Source organism: Lissotriton helveticus, chromosome 1_1 (genome assembly GCF_964261635.1).
Source record: "Lissotriton helveticus chromosome 1_1, aLisHel1.1, whole genome shotgun sequence".
Lineage (NCBI taxonomy): Eukaryota > Metazoa > Chordata > Amphibia > Caudata > Salamandridae > Lissotriton > Lissotriton helveticus.
The window spans coordinates 216,432,020-216,456,465 of NC_136057.1; the positions used below are offsets into that span (position 1 = coordinate 216,432,020).

Consider the following 24,446-nt stretch of genomic DNA (forward strand, 5'->3'; position numbering starts at 1 on the left):
TGTAGGTCAGTGTACGTCCACATTTGTTTAGCTGATTTTAAGACAGAGTATAGCAGAGCCTGGATAGCTCAGTCGGTAGAGCATCAGACTTTTAATCTGAGGAACCAGGGTTCAAGTCCCTGTTCAGGCGGGTGCTTCCTTTAAAGAAAAATTACTCTAATTGGATGCTCTTTTTGTGTTCCCCTGCATGACGATTAAGATATTCCATTACTAAAATTGCAAAAACGTCTTTCATGGAGTTGTGAAATGCACATCTGCCTCATATATCATGTGCCATTTGACTAAACTTAAGTCGTACGTAGATTTACCTAAGGTATCATGTAACTTGAGACGGTGAATATAATTTCCCAATTCAATATTCAAAATAAATCCATGGTTATAGTATCAAATGAACTTTATAAAGCTGATCAACATTATTTCATTTCAGAATATCTCTGCACCTCCTCAGAGCGCATTGGCTCTGTGGCGCAATGGATAGCGCATTGGACTTCTAGGTGAATGTAAAAAAGATATTCAAAGGTTGTGGGTTCGAATCCCACCAGAGTCAGTTTTATCCCTATTTATTTCATAACTGTTTAAAAGAGTAATAAACAGTGCATGCATGCTTCTGCTTCACCAAAAAGGGCAGTGAAAGGAAGTCTATTTTAAATAGATACTATTCAAGTTACGCAATCTTTGCAGAAGAGGAAATTGGCAGCTGTACTTATGAAAATGTAATTTACTCAGAAGTAAGATTTTGGGCCCTTCCTTAATTTTACAATGTCAATAAAAACATATGACTTCTAAGTCAGCAAAAAAAATGAGATAGTAGCAATTTCAGGACTTACAATAAGGTTAAATTTACTGAAGAGATTTCAAATGCTTGAAGTACCAATTCATTATTATATTCCGCGTATTCAGTACTTAATACCGGCAACCATCTTAAGAAACGTAGTGATAGTTGGGACACTTCCAAATGTTGATAAGGTCATTTTGTGGAGCAACCTCTCCGAGCCTGGATAGCTCAGTCGGGAGAGCATCAGACTTTTAATCTGAGGGCCCAGGGTTCAAGTCCCTGTTCAGGCGGCTTGGTTAAAGAAAAGGTATATCAATTGCATACTCTTTTCAGGATCCAATGAATGGGGAGTCCTATTAGAGATGTTTCAAAAAAGTCTTAATCAAGTCATTACATACCCATCTGTCTTCTACATTCTTTGACAAGGGTTAAGAAGACTTACCCAAACTGTATCATGTAGTTTGACATGTTGATTATCTTTTACCCAATTCAATGTTCAAAATGTAAGGTAGTGTCCGATTAACTTGATAAAGTTGGTCAACAGCTGATAGGTCATCTTTTTATTTGTGAATCTCTGATCACCGTGTTGAATCAGGTCGGATCTCTAGTGCAATGGATAGCGGCTTGGAGTCCTAGACGAATGTAGCAAAAGCATTCAAAGGCTTTGTGTTCAAACACCAGCTGGGTCAATTTTATCCCTCCTCTTATTTTATAACTAATTGAAACAGTAACAAGCAATGCCTGCGTCTGCATCACCAGAAACATTTACCAACATGGCAGTGAAAGAAAGTCTACTTAAACAGAGACTGATTGCTTTGAAAACATTGCATAATCTATGCCCAAGAGGAAATTCCCAAAGATACTGCTGAAAATGTAATTTAGTAGGTAGTAATAGTATTTGGCACTTTATTGATTTCACAATGTCATTTTAGACACATGATTTCTAAGTCAGCCGAAAATGAGATAGTCCAAATTTCAGGATTTAAAATGGATTACGTGTGCTGCTGAAATTTCAAATGCTTAACACCTTCAATGCTACAGGAGATTTTCCTCCTGTGCTGAATGATCTGTAAATCCATTGTTCATGACGAGCTCAGCTCGTCATAAGCACACGACAAGTGTACTGCACGATGAGCTCAGCTCGTCATGAGCATGGAAGGGGTTAAAACATCAATTTGTTATTAAACTCTACAAATTTGATTGCTAATATATGTAACCATATTAATACACAGAGTGTAGGTCAGTGTACGTCCACATTTGTTTAGCTGATTTTAAGACACAGTATAGCAGAGCCTGGATAGCTCAGTCGGTAGAGCATCAGACTTTTAATCTGAGGTTCCAGGGTTCAAGTCCCTGTTCAGGCAGGTGCTTCCTTTAAAGAAAAATTACTCAAAATTGGATGCTCTTTTTGTGTTCCCCTGCATGACGAATAAGATATTCCATTACTAAAATTGCAAAAACGTCTTTCATGGAGTTGTGAAATGCACATCTGCCTCATATATCATGTGCCATTTGACTAAACTTAAGTCGTACGTAGATTTACCTAAGGTATCATGTAACTTGAGACGGTGAATATAATTTCCCCAATTCAGTATTCAAAATAAATCCATGGTTATAGTATCAAATGAACTTTATAAAGCTGATCAACATTATTTCATTTCAGAATATCTCTGCACCTCATCAGAGCGTATTGGCTCTGTGGCGCAATGGATAGCGCATTGGACTTCTAGGTGAATGTAAAAAAGATATTCAAAGGTTGTGGGTTCGAATCCCACCAGAGTCAGTTTTATCCCTATTTATTTCATTACTGTTTAAAAGAGTAATAAACAGTGCATGCATGCTTCTGCTTCACCAAAAAGGGCAGTGAAAGGAAGTCTATTTTAAATAGATACTATTCAAGTTACGCAATCTTTGCAGAAGAGGAAATTGGCAGCTGTACTTATGAAAATGTAATTTACTCAGAAGTAAGATTTTGGGCCCTTCCTTAATTTTACAATGTCAATAAAAACATATGAATTCTAAGTCAGCAAAAAAAATGAGATAGTAGCAATTTCAGGACTTACAATGAGGTTAAATTTACTGAAGAGATTTCAAATGCTTGAAGTACCAATTCATTATTATATTCCGCGTATTCAGTACTTAATACCGGCAACCATCTTAAGAAACGTAGTGATAGTTGGGACACTTCCAAATGTTGATAAGGTCATTTTGTGGAGCGCCCTCTCCGAGCCTGGATAGCTCAGTCGGGAGAGCATCAGACTTTTAATCTGAGGGCCCAGGGTTCAAGTCCCTGTTCAGGCGGCTTGGTTAAAGAAAAGGTATATCAATTGCATACTCTTTTCAGGATCCAATGAATGGGGAGTCCTATTAGAGATGTTTCAAAAAAGTCTTAATCAAGTCATTACATACCCATCTGTCTTCTACATTCTTTGACAAGGGTTAAGAAGACTTACCCAAACTGTATCATGTAGTTTGTTGATTATCTTTTACCCAATTCAATGTTCAAAATGTAAGGTAGTGTCCGATTAACTTGATAAAGTTGGTCAACAGCTGATAGGTCATCTTTTTATTTGTGAATCTCTGATCACCGTGTTGAATCAGGTCGGATCTCTAGTGCAATGGATAGCGGCTTGGAGTCCTAGACGAATGTAGCAAAAGCATTCAAAGGCTTTGTGTTCAAACACCAGCTGGGTCAATTTTATCCCTCCTCCTATTTTATAACTAATTGAAACAGTAACAAGCAATGCCTGCGTCTGCATCACCAGAAACATTTACCAAAATGGCAGTGAAAGAAAGTCTACTTAAACAGAGACTGTTTGCTTTGAAAACATTGCATAATCTATGCCCAAGAGGAAATTCCCAAAGATACTGCTGAAAATGTAATTTAGTAGGTAGTAATAGTATTTGGCACTTTATTGATTTCACAAGGTCATTTTAGACACATGATTTCTAAGTCAGCCGAAAATGAGATAGTCCAAATTTCAGGATTTAAAATGGATTACGTGTGCTGCTGAAATTTCAAATGCTTAACACCTTCAATGCTACAGGAGATTTTCCTCCTGTGCTGAATGATCTGTAAATCCATTGTTCATGACGAGCTCAGCTCGTCATAAGCACACGACAAGTGTACTGCACGACGAGCTGAGCTCGTCATGAGCATGGAAGGGGTTAAAACATCAATTTGTTATTAAACTCTACAAATTTGATTGCTAATATATGTAACCATATTAATACACAGAGTGTAGGTCAGTGTACGTCCACATTTGTTTAGCTGATTTTAAGACAGAGTATAGCAGAGCCTGGATAGCTCAGTCGGTAGAGCATCAGACTTTTAATCTGAGGGTCCAGGGTTCAAGTCCCTGTTCAGGCGGGTGCTTCCTTTAAAGAAAAATTACTCTAATTGGATGCTCTTTTTGTGTTCCCCTGCATGACGAATAAGATATTCCATTACTAAAATTGCAAAAACGTCTTTCATGGAGTTGTGAAATGCACATCTGCCTCATATATCATGTGCCATTTGACTAAACTTAAGTCGTACGTAGATTTACCTAAGGTATCATGTAACTTGAGACGGTGAATATAATTTCCCAATTCAATATTCAAAATAAATCCATGGTTATAGTATCAAATGAACTTTATAAAGCTGATCAACATTATTTCATTTCAGAATATCTCTGCACCTCATCAGAGCGTATTGGCTCTGTGGCGCAATGGATAGCGCATTGGACTTCTAGGTGAATGAAAAAAAGATATTCAAAGGTTGTGGGTTCGAATCCCACCAGAGTCAGTTTTATCCCTATTTATTTCATAACTGTTTAAAAGAGTAATAAACAGTGCATGCATGCTTCTGCTTCACCAAAAAGGGCAGTGAAAGGAAGTCTATTTTAAATAGATACTATTCAAGTTACGCAATCTTTGCAGAAGAGGAAATTGGCAGCTGTACTTATGAAAATGTAATTTACTCAGAAGTAAGATTTTGGGCCCTTCCTTAATTTTACAATGTCAATAAAAACATATGAATTCTAAGTCAGCAAAAAAAATGAGATAGTAGCAATTTCAGGACTTACAATAAGGTTAAATTTACTGAAGAGATTTCAAATGCTTGAAGTACCAATTCATTATTATATTCCGCGTATTCAGTACTTAATACCGGCAACCATCTTAAGAAACGTAGTGATAGTTGGGACACTTCCAAATGTTGATAAGGTCATTTTGTGGAGCGACCTGTCTGAGCCTGGATAGCTCAGTCGGGAGAGCATCAGACTTTTAATCTGAGGGCCCAGGGTTCTAGTCCCTGTTCAGGCGGCTTGGTTAAAGAAAAGGTATATCAATTGCATACTCTTTTCAGGATCCAATGAATGGGGAGTCCTATTAGAGATGTTTCAAAAAAGTCTTAATCAAGTCATTACATACCCATCTGTCTTCTACATTCTTTGACAAGGGTTAAGAAGACTTACCCAAACTGTATCATGTAGTTTGTTGATTATCTTTTACCCAATTCAATGTTCAAAATGTAAGGTAGTGTCCGATTAACTTGATAAAGTTGGTCAACAGCTGATAGGTCATCTTTTTATTTGTGAATCTCTGATCACCGTGTTGAATCAGGTCGGATCTCTAGTGCAATGGATAGCGGCTTGGAGTCCTAGACGAATGTAGCAAAAGCATTCAAAGGCTTTGTGTTCAAACACCAGCTGGGTCAATTTTATCCCTCCTCTTATTTTATAACTAATTGAAACAGTAACAAGCAATGCCTGCGTCTGCATCACCAGAAACATTTACCAAAATGGCAGTGAAAGAAAGTCTACTTAAACAGAGACTGTTTGCTTTGAAAACATTGCATAATCTATGCCCAAGAGGAAATTCCCAAAGATACTGCTGAAAATGTATGTAATTTAGTAGGTAGTAATAGTATTTGGCACTTTATTGATTTCACAATGTCATTTTAGATACATGATTTCTAAGTCAGCCAAAAATGAGATAGTCCAAATTTCAGGATTTAAAATGGATTACGTGTGCTGCTGAAATTTCAAATGCTTAACACCTTCAATGCTACAGGAGATTTTCCTCCTGTGCTGAATGATCTGTAAATCCATTGTTCATGACGAGCTCAGCTCGTCATAAGCACACGACAAGTGTACTGCACGACGAGCTGAGCTCGTCATGAGCATGGAAGGGGTTAAAACATCAATTTGTTATTAAACTCTACAAATTTGATTGCTAATATATGTAACCATATTAATACACAGAGTGTAGGTCAGTGTACGTCCACATTTGTTTAGCTGATTTTAAGACAGAGTATAGCAGAGCCTGGATAGCTCAGTCGGTAGAGCATCAGACTTTTAATCTGAGGGTCCAGGGTTCAAGTCCCTGTTCAGGCGGGTGCTTCTTTTAAAGAAAAATTACTCTAATTGGATGCTCTTTTTGTGTTCCCCTGCATGACGAATAAGATATTCCATTACTAAAATTGCAAAAACGTCTTTCATGGAGTTGTGAAATGCACATCTGCCTCATATATCATGTGCCATTTGACTAAACTTAAGTCGTACGTAGATTTACCTAAGGTATCATGTAACTTGAGACGGTGAATATAATTTCCCCAATTCAATATTCAAAATAAATCCATGGTTATAGTATCAAATGAACTTTATAAAGCTGATCAACATTATTTCATTTCAGAATATCTCTGCACCTCCTCAGAGCGTATTGGCTCTGTGGCGCAATGGATAGCGCATTGGACTTCTAGGTGAATGTAAAAAAGATATTCAAAGGTTGTGGGTTCGAATCCCACCAGAGTCAGTTTTATCCCTATTTATTTCATAACTGTTTAAAAGAGTAATAAACAGTGCATGCATGCTTCTGCTTCACCAAAAAGGGCAGTGAAAGGAAGTCTATTTTAAATAGATACTATTCAAGTTACGCAATCTTTGCAGAAGAGGAAATTGGCAGCTGTACTTATGAAAATGTAATTTACTCAGAAGTAAGATTTTGGGCCCTTCCTTAATTTTACAATGTCAATAAAAACATATGACTTCTAAGTCAGCAAAAAAAATGAGATAGTAGCAATTTCAGGACTTACAATAAGGTTAAATTTACTGAAGAGATTTCAAATGCTTGAAGTACCAATTCATTATTATATTCCGCGTATTCAGTACTTAATACCGGCAACCATCTTAAGAAACGTAGTGATAGTTGGGACACTTCCAAATGTTGATAAGGTCATTTTGTGGAGCGACCTCTCCGAGCCTGGATAGCTCAGTCGGGAGAGCATCAGACTTTTAATCTGAGGGCCCAGGGTTCAAGTCCCTGTTCAGGCGGCTTGGTTAAAGAAAAGGTATATCAATTGCATACTCTTTTCAGGATCCAATGAATGGGGAGTCCTATTAGAGATGTTTCAAAAAAGTCTTAATCAAGTCATTACATACCCATCTGTCTTCTACATTCTTTGACAAGGGTTAAGAAGACTTACCCAAACTGTATCATGTAGTTTGACATGTTGATTATCTTTTACCCAATTCAATGTTCAAAATGTAAGGTAGTGTCCGATTAACTTGATAAAGTTGGTCAACAGCTGATAGGTCATCTTTTTATTTGTGAATCTCTGATCACCGTGTTGAATCAGGTCGGATCTCTAGTGCAATGGATAGCGGCTTGGAGTCCTAGACGAATGTAGCAAAAGCATTCAAAGGCTTTGTGTTCAAACACCAGCTGGGTCAATTTTATCCCTCCTCTTATTTTATAACTAATTGAAACAGTAACAAGCAATGCCTGCGTCTGCATCACCAGAAACATTTACCAACATGGCAGTGAAAGAAAGTCTACTTAAACAGAGACTGATTGCTTTGAAAACATTGCATAATCTATGCCCAAGAGGAAATTCCCAAAGATACTGCTGAAAATGTAATTTAGTAGGTAGTAATAGTATTTGGCACTTTATTGATTTCACAATGTCATTTTAGACACATGATTTCTAAGTCAGCCGAAAATGAGATAGTCCAAATTTCAGGATTTAAAATGGATTACGTGTGCTGCTGAAATTTCAAATGCTTAACACCTTCAATGCTACAGGAGATTTTCCTCCTGTGCTGAATGATCTGTAAATCCATTGTTCATGACGAGCTCAGCTCGTCATAAGCACACGACAAGTGTACTGCACGACGAGCTGAGCTCGTCATGAGCATGGAAGGGGTTAAAACATCAATTTGTTATTAAACTCTACAAATTTGATTGCTAATATATGTAACCATATTAATACACAGAGTGTAGGTCAGTGTACGTCCACATTTGTTTAGCTGATTTTAAGACACAGTATAGCAGAGCCTGGATAGCTCAGTCGGTAGAGCATCAGACTTTTAATCTGAGGTTCCAGGGTTCAAGTCCCTGTTCAGGCAGGTGCTTCCTTTAAAGAAAAATTACTCTAATTGGATGCTCTTTTTGTGTTCCCCTGCATGACGAATAAGATATTCCATTACTAAAATTGCAAAAACGTCTTTCATGGAGTTGTGAAATGCACATCTGCCTCATATATCATGTGCCATTTGACTAAACTTAAGTCGTACGTAGATTTACCTAAGGTATCATGTAACTTGAGACGGTGAATATAATTTCCCCAATTCAATATTCAAAATAAATCCATGGTTATAGTATCAAATGAACTTTATAAAGCTGATCAACATTATTTCATTTCAGAATATCTCTGCACCTCATCAGAGCGTATTGGCTCTGTGGCGCAATGGATAGCGCATTGGACTTCTAGGTGAATGTAAAAAAGATATTCAAAGGTTGTGGGTTCGAATCCCACCAGAGTCAGTTTTATCCCTATTTATTTCATTACTGTTTAAAAGAGTAATAAACAGTGCATGCATGCTTCTGCTTCACCAAAAAGGGCAGTGAAAGGAAGTCTATTTTAAATAGATACTATTCAAGTTACGCAATCTTTGCAGAAGAGGAAATTGGCAGCTGTACTTATGAAAATGTAATTTACTCAGAAGTAAGATTTTGGGCCCTTCCTTAATTTTACAATGTCAATAAAAACATATGAATTCTAAGTCAGCAAAAAAAATGAGATAGTAGCAATTTCAGGACTTACAATAAGGTTAAATTTACTGAAGAGATTTCAAATGCTTGAAGTACCAATTCATTATTATATTCCGCGTATTCAGTACTTAATACCGGCAACCATCTTAAGAAACGTAGTGATAGTTGGGACACTTCCAAATGTTGATAAGGTCATTTTGTGGAGCGCCCTCTCCGAGCCTGGATAGCTCAGTCGGGAGAGCATCAGACTTTTAATCTGAGGGCCCAGGGTTCAAGTCCCTGTTCAGGCGGCTTGGTTAAAGAAAAGGTATATCAATTGCATACTCTTTTCAGGATCCAATGAATGGGGAGTCCTATTAGAGATGTTTCAAAAAAGTCTTAATCAAGTCATTACATACCCATCTGTCTTCTACATTCTTTGACAAGGGTTAAGAAGACTTACCCAAACTGTATCATGTAGTTTGTTGATTATCTTTTACCCAATTCAATGTTCAAAATGTAAGGTAGTGTCCGATTAACTTGATAAAGTTGGTCAACAGCTGATAGGTCATCTTTTTATTTGTGAATCTCTGATCACCGTGTTGAATCAGGTCGGATCTCTAGTGCAATGGATAGCGGCTTGGAGTCCTAGACGAATGTAGCAAAAGCATTCAAAGGCTTTGTGTTCAAACACCAGCTGGGTCAATTTTATCCCTCCTCTTATTTTATAACTAATTGAAACAGTAACAAGCAATGCCTGCGTCTGCATCACCAGAAACATTTACCAACATGGCAGTGAAAGAAAGTCTACTTAAACAGAGACTGATTGCTTTGAAAACATTGCATAATCTATGCCCAAGAGGAAATTCCCAAAGATACTGCTGAAAATGTAATTTAGTAGGTAGTAATAGTATTTGGCACTTTATTGATTTCACAATGTCATTTTAGACACATGATTTCTAAGTCAGCCGAAAATGAGATAGTCCAAATTTCAGGATTTAAAATGGATTACGTGTGCTGCTGAAATTTCAAATGCTTAACACCTTCAATGCTACAGGAGATTTTCCTCCTGTGCTGAATGATCTGTAAATCCATTGTTCATGACGAGCTCAGCTCGTCATAAGCACACGACAAGTGTACTGCACGACGAGCTGAGCTCGTCATGAGCATGGAAGGGGTTAAAACATCAATTTGTTATTAAACTCTACAAATTTGATTGCTAATATATGTAACCATATTAATACACAGAGTGTAGGTCAGTGTACGTCCACATTTGTTTAGCTGATTTTAAGACACAGTATAGCAGAGCCTGGATAGCTCAGTCGGTAGAGCATCAGACTTTTAATCTGAGGTTCCAGGGTTCAAGTCCCTGTTCAGGCAGGTGCTTCCTTTAAAGAAAAATTACTCTAATTGGATGCTCTTTTTGTGTTCCCCTGCATGACGAATAAGATATTCCATTACTAAAATTGCAAAAACGTCTTTCATGGAGTTGTGAAATGCACATCTGCCTCATATATCATGTGCCATTTGACTAAACTTAAGTCGTACGTAGATTTACCTAAGGTATCATGTAACTTGAGACGGTGAATATAATTTCCCCAATTCAATATTCAAAATAAATCCATGGTTATAGTATCAAATGAACTTTATAAAGCTGATCAACATTATTTCATTTCAGAATATCTCTGCACCTCATCAGAGCGTATTGGCTCTGTGGCGCAATGGATAGCGCATTGGACTTCTAGGTGAATGTAAAAAAGATATTCAAAGGTTGTGGGTTCGAATCCCACCAGAGTCAGTTTTATCCCTATTTATTTCATTACTGTTTAAAAGAGTAATAAACAGTGCATGCATGCTTCTGCTTCACCAAAAAGGGCAGTGAAAGGAAGTCTATTTTAAATAGATACTATTCAAGTTACGCAATCTTTGCAGAAGAGGAAATTGGCAGCTGTACTTATGAAAATGTAATTTACTCAGAAGTAAGATTTTGGGCCCTTCCTTAATTTTACAATGTCAATAAAAACCTATGAATTCTAAGTCAGCAAAAAAAATGAGATAGTAGCAATTTCAGGACTTACAATAAGGTTAAATTTACTGAAGAGATTTCAAATGCTTGAAGTACCAATTCATTATTATATTCCGCGTATTCAGTACTTAATACCGGCAACCATCTTAAGAAACGTAGTGATAGTTGGGACACTTCCAAATGTTGATAAGGTCATTTTGTGGAGTGCCCTCTCCGAGCCTGGATAGCTCAGTCGGGAGAGCATCAGACTTTTAATCTGAGGGCCCAGGGTTCAAGTCCCTGTTCAGGCGGCTTGGTTAAAGAAAAGGTATATCAATTGCATACTCTTTTCAGGATCCAATGAATGGGGAGTCCTATTAGAGATGTTTCAAAAAAGTCTTAATCAAGTCATTACATACCCATCTGTCTTCTACATTCTTTGACAAGGGTTAAGAAGACTTACCCAAACTGTATCATGTAGTTTGTTGATTATCTTTTACCCAATTCAATGTTCAAAATGTAAGGTAGTGTCCGATTAACTTGATAAAGTTGGTCAACAGCTGATAGGTCATCTTTTTATTTGTGAATCTCTGATCACCGTGTTGAATCAGGTCGGATCTCTAGTGCAATGGATAGCGGCTTGGAGTCCTAGACGAATGTAGCAAAAGCATTCAAAGGCTTTGTGTTCAAACACCAGCTGGGTCAATTTTATCCCTCCTCCTATTTTATAACTAATTGAAACAGTAACAAGCAATGCCTGCGTCTGCATCACCAGAAACATTTACCAAAATGGCAGTGAAAGAAAGTCTACTTAAACAGAGACTGTTTGCTTTGAAAACATTGCATAATCTATGCCCAAGAGGAATTTCCCAAAGATACTGCTGAAAATGTAATTTAGTAGGTAGTAATAGTATTTGGCACTTTATTGATTTCACAAGGTCATTTTAGACACATGATTTCTAAGTCAGCCGAAAATGAGATAGTACAAATTTCAGGATTTAAAATGGATTACGTGTGCTGCTGAAATTTCAAATGCTTAACACCTTCAATGCTACAGGAGATTTTCCTCCTGTGCTGAATGATCTGTAAATCCATTGTTCATGACGAGCTCAGCTCGTCATAAGCACACGACAAGTGTACTGCACGACGAGCTGAGCTCGTCATGAGCATGGAAGGGGTTAAAACATCAATTTGTTATTAAACTCTACAAATTTGATTGCTAATATATGTAACCATATTAATACACAGAGTGTAGGTCAGTGTAGGTCCACATTTGTTTAGCTGATTTTAAGACAGAGTATAGCAGAGCCTGGATAGCTCAGTCGGTAGAGCATCAGCCTTTTAATCTGAGGGTCCAGGGTTCAAGTCCCTGTTCAGGCGGTTGCTTCCTTTAAAGAAAAATTACTCTAATTGGATGCTCTTTTTGTGTTCCCCTGCATGACGAATAAGATATTCCATTACTAAAATTGCAAAAACGTCTTTCATGGAGTTGTGAAATGCACATCTGCCTCATATATCATGTGCCATTTGACTAAACTTAAGTCGTACGTAGATTTACCTAAGGCATCATGTAACTTGAGACGGTGAATATAATTTCCCCAATTCAATATTCAAAATAAATCCATGGTTATAGTATCAAATGAACTTTATAAAGCTGATCAACATTATTTCATTTCAGAATATCTCTGCACCTCATCAGAGTGTATTGGCTCTGTGGCGCAATGGATAGCGCAATGGACTTCTAGGTGATTGTAAAAAAGATATTCAAAGGTTGTGGGTTCGAATCCCACCAGAGTCAGTTTTATCCCTATTTATTTCGTAACTGTTTAAAAGAGTAATAAACAGTGCATGCATGCTTCTGCTTCACCAAAAAGGGCAGTGAAAGGAAGTCTATTTTAAATAGATACTTTTAAAGTTACGCAATCTTTCCAGAAGAGGAAATTGGCAGCTGTACTTATGAAAATGTAATTTACTCAGAAGTAAGATTTTGGGCCCTTCCTTAATTTTACAATGTCAATAAAAACATATGAATTCTAAGTCAGCAAAAAAAATGAGATAGTAGCAATTTCAGGACTTACAATAAGGTTAAATTTACTGAAGAGATTTCAAATGCTTGAAGTACCAATTCATTATAATATTCCGCGTATTCAGTACTTAATACCGGCAACCATCTTAAGAAACGTAGTGATAGTTGGGACACTTCCAAATGTTGATAAGGTCATTTTGTGGAGCAATCTCTCCGAGCCTGGATAGCTCAGTCGGGAGAGCATCAGACTTTTAATCTGAGGGCCCAGGGTTCAAGTCCCTGTTCAGGCGGCTTGGTTAAAGAAAAGGTATATCAATTGCATACTCTTTTCAGGATCCAATGAATGGGGAGTCCTATTAGAGATGTTTCAAAAAAGTCTTAATCAAGTCATTACATACCTATCTGTCTTCTACATTCTTTGACAAGGGTTAAGAAGACTTACCCAAACTGTATCATGTAGTTTGTTGATTATCTTTTACCCAATTCAATGTTCAAAATGTAAGGTAGTGTCCGATTAACTTGATAAAGTTGGTCAACAGCTGATAGGTCATCTTTTTATTTGTGAATCTCTGATCACCCTGTTGAATCAGGTCGGATCTCTAGTGCAATGGATAGCGGCTTGGAGTCCTAGACGAATGTAGCAAAAGCATTCAAAGGCTTTGTGTTCAAACACCAGCTGGGTCAATTTTATCCCTCCTCCTATTTTATAACTAATTGAAACAGTAACAAGCAATGCCTGCGTCTGCATCACCAGAAACATTTACCAAAATGGCAGTGAAAGAAAGTCTACTTAAACAGAGACTGTTTGCTTTGAAAACATTGCATAATCTATGCCCAAGAGGAATTTCCCAAAGATACTGCTGAAAATGTAATTTAGTAGGTAGTAATAGTATTTGGCACTTTATTGATTTCACAAGGTCATTTTAGACACATGATTTCTAAGTCAGCCGAAAATGAGATAGTACAAATTTTAGGATTTAAAATGGATTACGTGTGCTGCTGAAATTTCAAATGCTTAACACCTTCAATGCTACAGGAGATTTTCCTCCTGTGCTGAATGATCTGTAAATCCATTGTTCATGACGAGCTCAGCTCGTCATAAGCACACGACAAGTGTACTGCACGACGAGCTGAGCTCGTCATGAGCATGGAAGGGGTTAAAACATCAATTTGTTATTAAACTCTACAAATTTGATTGCTAATATATGTAACCATATTAATACACAGAGTGTAGGTCAGTGTAGGTCCACATTTGTTTAGCTGATTTTAAGACAGAGTATAGCAGAGCCTGGATAGCTCAGTCGGTAGAGCATCAGCCTTTTAATCTGAGGGTCCAGGGTTCAAGTCCCTGTTCAGGCGGTTGCTTCCTTTAAAGAAAAATTACTCTAATTGGATGCTCTTTTTGTGTTCCCCTGCATGACGAATAAGATATTCCATTACTAAAATTGCAAAAACGTCTTTCATGGAGTTGTGAAATGCACATCTGCCTCATATATCATGTGCCATTTGACTAAACTTAAGTCGTACGTAGATTTACCTAAGGCATCATGTAACTTGAGACGGTGAATATAATTTCCCCAATTCAATATTCAAAATAAATCCATGGTTATAGTATCAAATGAACTTTATAAAGCTGATCAACATTATTTCATTTCAGAATATCTCTGCACCTCATCAGAGTGTATTGGCTCTGTGGCGCAATGGATAGCGCAATGGACTTCTAGGTGATTGTAAAAAAGATATTCAAAGGTTGTGGGTTCGAATCCCACCAGAGTCAGTTTTATCCCTATTTATTTCATAACTGTTTAAAAGAGTAATAAACAGTGCATGCATGCTTCTGCTTCACCAAAAAGGGCAGTGAAAGGAAGTCTATTTTAAATAGATACTATTCAAGTTACGCAATCTTTCCAGAAGAGGAAATTGGCAGCTGTACTTATGAAAATGTAATTTACTCAGAAGTAAGATTTTGGGCCCTTCCTTAATTTTACAATGTCAATAAAAGCATATGAATTCTAAGTCAGCAAAAAAATGAGATAGTAGCAATTTCAGGACTTACAATAAGGTTAAATTTACTGAAGAGATTTCAAATGCTTGAAGTACCAATTCATTATTATATTCCGCGTATTCAGTACTTAATACCGGCAACCATCTTAAGAAACGTAGTGATAGTTGGGACACTTCCAAATGTTGATAAGGTCATTTTGTGGAGCAATCTCTCCGAGCCTGGATAGCTCAGTCGGGAGAGCATCAGACTTTTAATCTGAGGGCCCAGGGTTCAAGTCCCTGTTCAGGCGGCTTGGTTAAAGAAAAGGTATATCAATTGCATACTCTTTTCAGGATCCAATGAATGGGGAGTCCTATTAGAGATGTTTCAAAAAAGTCTTAATCAAGTCATTACATACCTATCTGTCTTCTACATTCTTTGACAAGGGTTAAGAAGACTTACCCAAACTGTATCATGTAGTTTGTTGATTATCTTTTACCCAATTCAATGTTCAAAATGTAAGGTAGTGTCCGATTAACTTGATAAAGTTGGTCAACAGCTGATAGGTCATCTTTTTATTTGTGAATCTCTGATCACCCTGTTGAATCAGGTCGGATCTCTAGTGCAATGGATAGCGGCTTGGAGTCCTAGACGAATGTAGCAAAAGCATTCAAAGGCTTTGTGTTCAAACACCAGCTGGTCAATTTTATCCCTCCTCTTATTTTATAACTAATTGAAACAGTAACAAGCAATGCCTGCGTCTGCATCACCAGAAACATTTACCAAAATGGCAGTGAAAGAAAGTCTACTTAAACAGAGACTGTTTGCTTTGAAAACATTGCATAATCTATGCCCAAGAGGAAATTCCCAAAGATACTGCTGAAAATGTAATTTAGTAGGTAGTAATAGTATTTGGCACTTTATTGATTTCACAATGTCATTTTAGACACATGATTTCTAAGTCAGCCGAAAATGAGATAGTCCAAATTTCAGGATTTAAAATGGATTACGTGTGCTGCTGAAATTTCAAATGCTTAACACCTTCAATGCTACAGGAGATTTTCCTCCTGTGCTGAATGATCTGTAAATCCATTGTTCATGACGAGCTCAGCTCGTCATAAGCACACGACAAGTGTACTGCACGACGAGCTGAGCTCGTCATGAGCATGGAAGGGGTTAAAACATCAATTTGTTATTAAACTCTACAAATTTGATTGCTAATATATGTAACCATATTAATACACAGAGTGCAGGTCAGTGTACGTCCACATTTGTTTAGCTGATTTTAAGACACAGTATAGCAGAGCCTGGATAGCTCAGTCGGTAGAGCATCAGACTTTTAATCTGAGGTTCCAGGGTTCAAGTCCCTGTTCAGGCAGGTGCTTCCTTTAAAGAAAAATTACTCTAATTGGATGCTCTTTTTGTGTTCCCCTGCATGACGAATAAGATATTCCATTACTAAAATTGCAAAAACGTCTTTCATGGAGTTGTGAAATGCACATCTGCCTCATATATCATGTGCCATTTGACTAAACTTAAGTCGTACGTAGATTTACCTAAGGTATCATGTAACTTGAGACGGTGAATATAATTTCCCCAATTCAATATTCAAAATAAATCCATGGTTATAGTATCAAATGAACTTTATAAAGCTGATCAACATTATTTCATTTCAGAATATCTCTGCACCTAATCAGAGCGTTTTGGCTCTGTGGCGCAATGGATAGCGCATTGGACTTCTAGGTGAATGTAAAAAAGATATTCAAAGGTTGTGGGTTCGAATCCCACCAGAGTCAGTTTTATCCCTATTTATTTCATTACTGTTTAAAAGAGTAATAAACAGTGCATGCATGCTTCTGCTTCACCAAAAAGGGCAGTGAAAGGAAGTCTATTTTAAATAGATACTATTCAAGTTACGCAATCTTTGCAGAAGAGGAAATTGGCAGCTGTACTTATGAAAATGTAATTTACTCAGAAGTAAGATTTTGGGCCCTTCCTTAATTTTACAATGTCAATAAAAACATATGAATTCTAAGTCAGCAAAAAAAATGAGATAGTAGCAATTTCAGGACTTACAATAAGGTTAAATTTACTGAAGAGATTTCAAATGCTTGAAGTACCAATTCATTATTATATTCCGCGTATTCAGTACTTAATACCGGCAACCATCTTAAGAAACGTAGTGATAGTTGGGACACTTCCAAATGTTGATAAGGTCATTTTGTGGAGCGCCCTCTCCGAGCCTGGATAGCTCAGTCGGGAGAGCATCAGACTTTTAATCTGAGGGCCCAGGGTTCAAGTCCCTGTTCAGGCGGCTTGGTTAAAGAAAAGGTATATCAATTGCATACTCTTTTCAGGATCCAATGAATGGGGAGTCCTATTAGAGATGTTTCAAAAAAGTCTTAATCAAGTCATTACATACCCATCTGTCTTCTACATTCTTTGACAAGGGTTAAGAAGACTTACCCAAACTGTATCATGTAGTTTGTTGATTATCTTTTACCCAATTCAATGTTCAAAATGTAAGGTAGTGTCCGATTAACTTGATAAAGTTGGTCAACAGCTGATAGGTCATCTTTTTATTTGTGAATCTCTGATCACCCTGTTGAATCAGGTCGGATCTCTAGTGCAATGGATAGCGGCTTGGAGTCCTAGACGAATGTAGCAAAAGCATTCAAAGGCTTTGTGTTCAAACACCAGCTGGTCAATTTTATCCCTCCTCTTATTTTATAACTAATTGAAACAGTAACAAGCAATGCCTGCGTCTGCATCACCAGAAACATTTACCAAAATGGCAGTGAAAGAAAGTCTACTTAAACAGAGACTGTTTGCTTTGAAAACATTGCATAATCTATGCCCAAGAGGAAATTCCCAAAGATACTGCTGAAAATGTAATTTAGTAGGTAGTAATAGTATTTGGCACTTTATTGATTTCACAATGTCATTTTAGACACATGATTTCTAAGTCAGCCGAAAATGAGATAGTCCAAATTTCAGGATTTAAAATGGATTACGTGTGCTGCTGAAATTTCAAATGCTTAACACCTTCAATGCTACAGGAGATTTTCCTCCTGTGCTGAATGATCTGTAAATCCATTGTTCATGACGAGCTCAGCTCGTCATAAGCACACGACAAGTGTACTGCACGACGAGCTGAGCTCGTCATGAGCATGGAAGGGGTTAAAACATCAATTTGTTATTAAACTCTACAAATTTGATTGCTAATATATGTAACCATATTAATACACAGAGTGCAGGTCAGTGTACGTCCACATTTGTTTAGCTGATTTTAAGACACAGTATAGCAGAGCCTGGATAGCTCAGTCGGTAGAGCATCAGACTTTTAATCTGAGGTTCCAGGGTTCAAGTCCCTGTTCAGGCAGGTGCTTCCTTTAAAGAAAAATTACTCTAATTGGATGCTCTTTTTGTGTTCCCCTGCATGACGAATAAGATATTCCATTACTAAAATTGCAAAAACGTCTTTCATGGAGTTGTGAAATGCACATCTGCCTCATATATCATGTGCCATTTGACTAAACTTAAGTCGTACGTAGATTTACCTAAGGTATCATGTAACTTGAGACGGTGAATATAATTTCCCCAATTCAATATTCAAAATAAATCCATGGTTATAGTATCAAATGAACTTTATAAAGCTGATCAACATTATTTCATTTCAGAATATCTCTGCACCTAATCAGAGCGTATTGGCTCTGTGGCGCAATGGATAGCGCATTGGACTTCTAGGTGAATGTAAAAAAGATATTCAAAGGTTGTGGGTTCGAATCCCACCAGAGTCAGTTTTATCCCTATTTATTTCATTACTGTTTAAAAGAGTAATAAACAGTGCATGCATGCTTCTGCTTCACCAAAAAGGGCAGTGAAAGGAAGTCTATTTTAAATAGATACTATTCAAGTTACGCAATCTTTGCAGAAGAGGAAATTGGCAGCTGTACTTATGAAAATGTAATTTACTCAGAAGTAAGATTTTGGGCCCTTCCTTAATTTTACAATGTCAATAAAAACATATGAATTCTAAGTCAGCAAAAAAAATGAGATAGTAGCAATTTCAGGACTTACAATAAGGTTAAATTTACTGAAGAGATTTCAAATGCTTGAAGTACCAATTCATTATTATATTCCGCGTATTCAGTACTTAATACCGGCAACCATCTTAAGAAACGTAGTGATAGTTGGGACACTTCCAAATGTTGATAAGGTCATTTTGTGGAGCGCCCTCTCCGAGCCTGGATAGCTCAGTCGGGAGAGCATCAGACTTTTAATCTGAGGGCCCAGGGTTCAAGTCCCTGTTCAGGCGGCTTGGTTAAAGAAAAGGTATATCAATTGCATACTCTTTTCAGGATCCAATGAATGGGGAGTCCTATTAGAGATGTTTCAAAAAAGTCTTAATCAAGTCATTACATACCCATCTGTCTTCTACATTCTTTGACAAGGGTTAAGAAGACTTACCCAAACTGTATCATGTAGTTTGTTGATTATCTTTTACCCAATTCAATGTTCAAAATGTAAGGTAGTGTCCGATTAACTTGATAAAGTTGGTCAACAGCTGATAGGTCATCTTTTTATTTGTGAATCTCTGATCACCGTGTTGAATCAGGTCGGATCTCTAGTGCAATGGATAGCGGCTTGGAGTCCTAGACGAATGTAGCAAAAGCATTCAAAGGCTTTGTGTTCAAACACCAGCTGGGTCAATTTTATCCCTCCTCCTATTTTATAACTAATTGAAACAGTAACAAGCAATGCCTGCGTCTGCATCACCAGAAACATTTACCAAAATGGCAGTGAAAGAAAGTCTACTTAAACAGAGACTGTTTGCTTTGAAAACATTGCATAATCTATGCCCAAGAGGAATTTCCCAAAGATACTGCTGAAAATGTAATTTAGTAGGTAGTAATAGTATTTGGCACTTTATTGATTTCACAAGGTCATTTTAGACACATGATTTCTAAGTCAGCCGAAAATGAGATAGTACAAATTTCAGGATTTAAAATGGATTACGTGTGCTGCTGAAATTTCAAATGCTTAACACCTTCAATGCTACAGGAGATTTTCCTCCTGTGCTGAATGATCTGTAAATCCATTGTTCATGACGAGCTCAGCTCGTCATAAGCACACGACAAGTGTACTGCACGACGAGCTGAGCTCGTCATGAGCATGGAAGGGGTTAAAACATCAATTTGTTATTAAACTCTACAAATTTGATTGCTAATATATGTAACCATATTAATACACAGAGTGTAGGTCAGTGTAGGTCCACATTTGTTTAGCTGATTTTAAGACAGAGTATAGCAGAGCCTGGATAGCTCAGTCGGTAGAGCATCAGCCTTTTAATCTGAGGGTCCAGGGTTCAAGTCCCTGTTCAGGCGGTTGCTTCCTTTAAAGAAAAATTACTCTAATTGGATGCTCTTTTTGTGTTCCCCTGCATGACGAATAAGATATTCCATTACTAAAATTGCAAAAACGTCTTTCATGGAGTTGTGAAATGCACATCTGCCTCATATATCATGTGCCATTTGACTAAACTTAAGTCGTACGTAGATTTACCTAAGGCATCATGTAACTTGAGACGGTGAATATAATTTCCCCAATTCAATATTCAAAATAAATCCATGGTTATAGTATCAAATGAACTTTATAAAGCTGATCAACATTATTTCATTTCAGAATATCTCTGCACCTCATCAGAGTGTATTGGCTCTGTGGCGCAATGGATAGCGCAATGGACTTCTAGGTGATTGTAAAAAAGATATTCAAAGGTTGTGGGTTCGAATCCCACCAGAGTCAGTTTTATCCCTATTTATTTCATAACTGTTTAAAAGAGTAATAAACAGTGCATGCATGCTTCTGCTTCACCAAAAAGGGCAGTGAAAGGAAGTCTATTTTAAATAGATACTATTCAAGTTACGCAATCTTTCCAGAAGAGGAAATTGGCAGCTGTACTTATGAAAATGTAATTTACTCAGAAGTAAGATTTTGGGCCCTTCCTTAATTTTACAATGTCAATAAAAGCATATGAATTCTAAGTCAGCAAAAAAAATGAGATAGTAGCAATTTCAGGACTTACAATAAGGTTAAATTTACTGAAGAGATTTCAAATGCTTGAAGTACCAATTCATTATTATATTCCGCGTATTCAGTACTTAATACCGGCAACCATCTTAAGAAACGTAGTGATAGTTGGGACACTTCCAAATGTTGATAAGGTCATTTTGTGGAGCAATCTCTCCGAGCCTGGATAGCTCAGTCGGGAGAGCATCAGACTTTTAATCTGAGGGCCCAGGGTTCAAGTCCCTGTTCAGGCGGCTTGGTTAAAGAAAAGGTATATCAATTGCATACTCTTTTCAGGATCCAATGAATGGGGAGTCCTATTAGAGATGTTTCAAAAAAGTCTTAATCAAGTCATTACATACCTATCTGTCTTCTACATTCTTTGACAAGGGTTAAGAAGACTTACCCAAACTGTATCATGTAGTTTGTTGATTATCTTTTACCCAATTCAATGTTCAAAATGTAAGGTAGTGTCCGATTAACTTGATAAAGTTGGTCAACAGCTGATAGGTCATCTTTTTATTTGTGAATCTCTGATCACCCTGTTGAATCAGGTCGGATCTCTAGTGCAATGGATAGCGGCTTGGAGTCCTAGACGAATGTAGCAAAAGCATTCAAAGGCTTTGTGTTCAAACACCAGCTGGGTCAATTTTATCCCTCCTCCTATTTTATAACTAATTGAAACAGTAACAAGCAATGCCTGCGTCTGCATCACCAGAAACATTTACCAAAATGGCAGTGAAAGAAAGTCTACTTAAACAGAGACTGTTTGCTTTGAAAACATTGCATAATCTATGCCCAAGAGGAATTTCCCAAAGATACTGCTGAAAATGTAATTTAGTAGGTAGTAATAGTATTTGGCACTTTATTGATTTCACAAGGTCATTTTAGACACATGATTTCTAAGTCAGCCGAAAATGAGATAGTACAAATTTCAGGATTTAAAATGGATTACGTGTGCTGCTGAAATTTCAAATGCTTAACACCTTCAATGCTACAGGAGATTTTCCTCCTGTGCTGAATGATCTGTAAATCCATTGTTCATGACGAGCTCAGCTCGTCATAAGCACACGACAAGTGTACTGCACGACGAGCTGAGCTCGTCATGAGCATGGAAGGGGTTAAAACATCAATTTGTTATTAAACTCTACAAATTTGATTGCTAATATATGTAACCATATTAATACACAGAGTGTAGGTCAGTGTAGGTCCACATTTGTTTAGCTGATTTTAAGACAGAGTATAGCAGAGCCTGGATAGCTCAGTCGGTAGAGCATCAGCCTTTTAATCTGAGGGTCCAGGGTTCAAGTCCCTGTTCAGGCGGTTGCTTCCTTTAAAGAAAAATTACTCTAATTGGATGCTCTTTTTGTGTTCCCCTGCATGACGAATAAGATATTCCATTACTAAAATTGCAAAAACGTCTTTCATGGAGTTGTGAAATGCACATCTGCCTCATATATCATGTGCCATTTGACTAAACTTAAGTCGTACGTAGATTTACCTAAGGCATCATGTAACTTGAGACGGTGAATATAATTTCCCCAATTCAATATTCAAAATAAATCCATGGTTATAGTATCAAATGAACTTTATAAAGCTGATCAACATTATTTCATTTCAGAATATCTCTGCACCTCATCAGAGTGTATTGGCTCTGTGGCGCAATGGATAGCGCAATGGACTTCTAGGTGATTGTAAAAAAGATATTCAAAGGTTGTGGGTTCGAATCCCACCAGAGTCAGTTTTATCCCTATTTATTTCATAACTGTTTAAAAGAGTAATAAACAGTGCATGCATGCTTCTGCTTCACCAAAAAGGGCAGTGAAAGGAAGTCTATTTTAAATAGATACTATTCAAGTTACGCAATCTTTCCAGAAGAGGAAATTGGCAGCTGTACTTATGAAAATGTAATTTACTCAGAAGTAAGATTTTGGGCCCTTCCTTAATTTTACAATGTCAATAAAAGCATATGAATTCTAAGTCAGCAAAAAAAATGAGATAGTAGCAATTTCAGGACTTACAATAAGGTTAAATTTACTGAAGAGATTTCAAATGCTTGAAGTACCAATTCATTATTATATTCCGCGTATTCAGTACTTAATACCGGCAACCATCTTAAGAAACGTAGTGATAGTTGGGACACTTCCAAATGTTGATAAGGTCATTTTGTGGAGCAATCTCTCCGAGCCTGGATAGCTCAGTCGGGAGAGCATCAGACTTTTAATCTGAGGGCCCAGGGTTCAAGTCCCTGTTCAGGCGGCTTGGTTAAAGAAAAGGTATATCAATTGCATACTCTTTTCAGGATCCAATGAATGGGGAGTCCTATTAGAGATGTTTCAAAAAAGTCTTAATCAAGTCATTACATACCTATCTGTCTTCTACATTCTTTGACAAGGGTTAAGAAGACTTACCCAAACTGTATCATGTAGTTTGTTGATTATCTTTTACCCAATTCAATGTTCAAAATGTAAGGTAGTGTCCGATTAACTTGATAAAGTTGGTCAACAGCTGATAGGTCATCTTTTTATTTGTGAATCTCTGATCACCCTGTTGAATCAGGTCGGATCTCTAGTGCAATGGATAGCGGCTTGGAGTCCTAGACGAATGTAGCAAAAGCATTCAAAGGCTTTGTGTTCAAACACCAGCTGGTCAATTTTATCCCTCCTCTTATTTTATAACTAATTGAAACAGTAACAAGCAATGCCTGCGTCTGCATCACCAGAAACATTTACCAAAATGGCAGTGAAAGAAAGTCTACTTAAACAGAGACTGTTTGCTTTGAAAACATTGCATAATCTATGCCCAAGAGGAAATTCTTAAAGATACTGCTGAAAATGTAATTTAGTAGGTAGTAATAGTATTTGGCACTTTATTGATTTCACAATGTCATTTTAGACACATGATTTCTAAGTCAGCCGAAAATGAGATAGTACAAATTTCAGGATTTAAAATGGATTACGTGTGCTGCTGAAATTTCAAATGCTTAACACCTTCAATGCTACAGGAGATTTTCCTCCTGTGCTGAATGATCTGTAAATCCATTGTTCATGACGAGCTCAGCTCGTCATAAGCACACGACAAGTGTACTGCACGACGAGCTGAGCTCATCATGAGCATGGAAGGGGTTAAAACATCAATTTGTTATTAAACTCTACAAATTTGATTGCTAATATATGTAACCATATTAATACACAGAGTGTAGGTCAGTGTACGTCCACATTTGTTTAGCTGATTTTAAGACAGAGTATAGCAGAGCCTGGATAGCTCAGTCGGTAGAGCATCAGACTTTTAATCTGAGGGTCCAGGGTTCAAGTCCCTGTTCAGGCGGTTGCTTCCTTTAAAGAAAAATTACTCTAATTGGATGCTCTTTTTGTGTTCCCCTGCATGACGAATAAGATATTCCATTACTAAAATTGCAAAAACGTCTTTCATGGAGTTGTGAAAAGCACATCTGCCTCATATATCATGTGCCATTTGACTAAACTTAAGTCGTACGTAGATTTACCTAAGGTATCATGTAACTTGAGACGGTGAATATAATTTCCCCAATTCAATATTCAAAATAAATCCATGG

The 24,446-nt window shown here is 37.2% G+C and overlaps 12 non-coding genes across 12 annotated transcripts; all 12 read left to right on the forward strand.

Moving 5' to 3' along the window:
• The first annotated feature begins 57 nt into the window (after positions 1–57).
• Positions 58–130, forward strand: TRNAK-UUU (transfer RNA lysine (anticodon UUU)). The gene has a single exon. It is a non-coding gene; the product is annotated as a tRNA-Lys (tRNA).
• Positions 131–456: 326 nt separating this feature from the next.
• On the forward strand, positions 457–547 carry TRNAR-UCU (transfer RNA arginine (anticodon UCU)). Its single transcript is given in 2 exon segments — positions 457–493; positions 512–547. It is a non-coding gene; the product is annotated as a tRNA-Arg (tRNA).
• A 1,920-nt stretch (positions 548–2,467) lies between these two features.
• TRNAR-UCU (transfer RNA arginine (anticodon UCU)) lies at positions 2,468–2,558 on the forward strand. The gene is given in 2 exon segments: positions 2,468–2,504; positions 2,523–2,558. It is a non-coding gene; the product is annotated as a tRNA-Arg (tRNA).
• A 1,514-nt stretch (positions 2,559–4,072) lies between these two features.
• TRNAK-UUU (transfer RNA lysine (anticodon UUU)) lies at positions 4,073–4,145 on the forward strand. The gene has a single exon. It is a non-coding gene; the product is annotated as a tRNA-Lys (tRNA).
• Positions 4,146–4,471: 326 nt separating this feature from the next.
• TRNAR-UCU (transfer RNA arginine (anticodon UCU)) lies at positions 4,472–4,562 on the forward strand. Its single transcript is given in 2 exon segments — positions 4,472–4,508; positions 4,527–4,562. It is a non-coding gene; the product is annotated as a tRNA-Arg (tRNA).
• A 1,518-nt stretch (positions 4,563–6,080) lies between these two features.
• Positions 6,081–6,153, forward strand: TRNAK-UUU (transfer RNA lysine (anticodon UUU)). Its single transcript has one exon. It is a non-coding gene; the product is annotated as a tRNA-Lys (tRNA).
• A 327-nt stretch (positions 6,154–6,480) lies between these two features.
• On the forward strand, positions 6,481–6,571 carry TRNAR-UCU (transfer RNA arginine (anticodon UCU)). The gene is given in 2 exon segments: positions 6,481–6,517; positions 6,536–6,571. It is a non-coding gene; the product is annotated as a tRNA-Arg (tRNA).
• Positions 6,572–8,490: 1,919 nt separating this feature from the next.
• Positions 8,491–8,581, forward strand: TRNAR-UCU (transfer RNA arginine (anticodon UCU)). Its single transcript is given in 2 exon segments — positions 8,491–8,527; positions 8,546–8,581. It is a non-coding gene; the product is annotated as a tRNA-Arg (tRNA).
• Positions 8,582–10,495: 1,914 nt separating this feature from the next.
• Positions 10,496–10,586, forward strand: TRNAR-UCU (transfer RNA arginine (anticodon UCU)). Its single transcript is given in 2 exon segments — positions 10,496–10,532; positions 10,551–10,586. It is a non-coding gene; the product is annotated as a tRNA-Arg (tRNA).
• Positions 10,587–16,508: 5,922 nt separating this feature from the next.
• Positions 16,509–16,599, forward strand: TRNAR-UCU (transfer RNA arginine (anticodon UCU)). Its single transcript is given in 2 exon segments — positions 16,509–16,545; positions 16,564–16,599. It is a non-coding gene; the product is annotated as a tRNA-Arg (tRNA).
• A 1,913-nt stretch (positions 16,600–18,512) lies between these two features.
• On the forward strand, positions 18,513–18,603 carry TRNAR-UCU (transfer RNA arginine (anticodon UCU)). Its single transcript is given in 2 exon segments — positions 18,513–18,549; positions 18,568–18,603. It is a non-coding gene; the product is annotated as a tRNA-Arg (tRNA).
• A 5,523-nt stretch (positions 18,604–24,126) lies between these two features.
• On the forward strand, positions 24,127–24,199 carry TRNAK-UUU (transfer RNA lysine (anticodon UUU)). Its single transcript has one exon. It is a non-coding gene; the product is annotated as a tRNA-Lys (tRNA).
• The last annotated feature ends 247 nt before the right edge of the window (positions 24,200–24,446 follow it).